Source organism: Bidens hawaiensis, unplaced genomic scaffold (genome assembly GCF_021521415.1).
Source record: "Bidens hawaiensis isolate Kalapana, Puna unplaced genomic scaffold, B.hawaiensis_p1.1 tig00033794_1, whole genome shotgun sequence".
Classification (NCBI taxonomy): Eukaryota; Viridiplantae; Streptophyta; class Magnoliopsida; order Asterales; family Asteraceae; genus Bidens; species Bidens hawaiensis.
The window spans coordinates 53,927-56,805 of NW_027495800.1; the positions used below are offsets into that span (position 1 = coordinate 53,927).

A 2,879-nucleotide genomic window follows, 5' to 3' on the forward strand; every position below is an offset into this window, starting at 1 on the left:
ACACAAAGTAGACAACCTAATCATGCGTCTAACAATCACCAAAAACTATTAAACACAAGTGGAACAAATATTAAAGTAAGAAACTAGATCCAATTACTCAACCATATTATGACCAAATCAATTAAAAACTTTTACCATAACATCAAATCAACCAACGTCAAATAAATAGTTCGTCAAACCATCAAATCTAACATAGTACTCAACCAAACCCTGAGTAGTTTAAAATATTTAGCCACTCATAATAAAATACGAAACAAAAATAATATAGAGTCCACATAAGTAATTCATGATAAAAGTTTAATAAAACCAACCAAATGTGAACAGTGGCCGAGAAATTTATATATATATATATATATTTTCGGGTGAAGTTGGCATCACAATGTTGTACTTTGTGCAGTTGATGTTGTATACTCACCGCTAATTCGTCCAATCGTTTCCTTCCAGCCCACCTTGATTCTTCCCATTCACCATTGTATGGCACTCTTTTTCATCATACACCGACAGATGCATAACCATCATTTGAGTTTTGCTTCAGAGTGTTTATCACTGCCATCATCACCTATTTAAGAACCCTAGGCGGCGGCCGTGTGGTGGTGGCAGTAGTGGTCTGGTGTGGGGTAGTAATGACTAGCATCTTACTTTCTCTCTCTGGATACTCCAAATTTGCACACTATCAGTACTGTTCAATTTCTGAATCCTAGGTAGTGGCTTGGTGAGGCTGTTAAAGCATCGTCGTTTCTTCTCTGGTTCGTTGCTGCTTGCCGCTAAATTGCAGGTTTGATGTTGTTGAGCACTCCTTTTTCTTCATATGTTCTCTATTGCCTGCTTGACTAGGTTTTCTTTGTTTGCTTCTTTAACATGTCGGTTTTTTGGGTGCCCACAAGGTGTTCGATCATTTGTTGATGTCTTTTTTTTAATATGGCGAAACATGACTTCTGTGAGTTGGGAATCAAAGGAATCGGTCTTGATAGCTGGAATTTGTACATAATTTTTATTCTGAATCCTTTAGTTACACATTTTTAGAAAGTTGGATTTTTTTGTGGCCTTATAATGTTTGAAGAGGGTAGGTTTGTATGTAAAATAGAAAGATATTGCATGTGCCATAATATAAGTTTTGAGTAAATTTACAATTCTTCAACACAAAGTTACCCGGTAATGAGTTTCGGTCCCGCTTAGTTACTAAGCGAATTATAAATTTGGCGTAACAAATGCGGTTCCCACTTTTCAATATGGGCTATCAATTTGGTGTTAACATATGCAGTCTTAAGTTTCTTAATGTGTTTCCTTGAATCCTTTCATGACTCTACTTGGAAATTTTTAATACCTTCCAAGTAGCTGAACCATATCCATATCTTCATCTTCATGCTGCAACACACATCCAATATTAACCGTAAAAGTCGAAGTCAACAATAAGGAAAGTTTTTTACTTTCTAAATTGATTCAGGATATATGGATATATGGTTTCTGAATGAGGTATGTGTGTGACTGCCGAATCTGTTATGAATGCAACCAAATGTATGTGCTCTTTGAATTTGTTAACATGAATGGAAGATTTAATTATGTGAGAAATTGCAATTTTCAAGTCTGTGTGTGCATTTATATAATTCATAAATTAGAACTTACATGTTTCTATTTATAATGTACCGACTTTTTTTTCTAACTAATCCGTACTTTTTTGGTTTTAAAAATGGCTATTTGTAGGTATGAATTCCATATGCAATACCGTTCAATGAGGTCTGTTGGTGCTACTCTGGTGCTAATGTTACTTGGTAAAGTCCTTATCAAAGATCAGTAAGACCTCAACCCGTAGTCGTTTTTCTCACTGCTTATTATGTAACTAAAACTATGCCATCACAACTCACTTGCTAAACAACATATTATTTATTTTAATTTATTTTCAAATCCTCTGTATTATTAATACTTCAATCCAAACTATTATTTAATAAATCAAACAAGTTTACATTATGTGGCCTATAAACTGATTTTATATGACCATAATTTATCACACAGATGGTTTTTCAACAAACTAATTTATAAGTATGGTCTTTTAGATATCAAATATAACAATTAATTTTGAGGGAGTAATTAATAATAAAAATTAATAACCAAGAAATTAAGACAAAATTACTATAGCTGTGATATGACGATTTGTATTGAGTGACTAATTAAGTATTTGTATTTAAGAACTTATCGTATTCAACTATCATACAGAACCGCTACACATGCTTCACACGCATAAAAAAATCCAGGTGGATCACAATTGGTACTTCGTCAGCTGTTCCGTCTGTACCAAGAAATTGCATTTGCAAAAGATTTCCACAACAAAGTTCATGTGTGAAGACCATGACAACAATGATCCAAAGTACATGTAAGAAACATTTCGCATTACACATTACAACATTTACTCTAAACTTAGTTAACAATAGCTTTATAACCGACTCACACAAGTTCTAATATGAACAACAGGTATTGTGTCAATGCCACCCTCACCAATGGCACCACAGACATATAGGCAATGCTTTTTGACGAAGCAATGAGCAAAATCATAAATAACAATTGTCACAACATGATTACAACAAAAGGCTTCACGCACCAAAGAATCATCCCATAACATCTCTTAAGCTACATATCCATGAACAAAGAAACAAAAGATGCAGTGGAAAGACTATAACTTTGGCAGGACCTACACGTTCAAAAGACGAAATCATGATGTTTGTAAATGTCCTCGCATTTACCGTGTAAACCCAAAAGTACCCTACTAGATGATAAAGGGCAGGTTGGGCATTATGAAGCAATATAAGCATATCTAAGACCACAAATGTAGTTTGTTAACAACACTATGTAGCACATATTAGCTCAACTGCTATGGACATTATCTA

General features: G+C 34.1%; 1 long non-coding RNA gene across 1 annotated transcript; it reads left to right on the forward strand.

Moving 5' to 3' along the window:
• Window positions 1–709: 709 nt before the first annotated feature.
• LOC143585288 (uncharacterized) lies at window positions 710–2,343 on the forward strand. Its single transcript, XR_013144530.1, has 3 exons — window positions 710–775; window positions 1,702–1,791; window positions 2,212–2,343. It is a non-coding gene; the product is annotated as an uncharacterized LOC143585288 (long non-coding RNA).
• The last annotated feature ends 536 nt before the right edge of the window (window positions 2,344–2,879 follow it).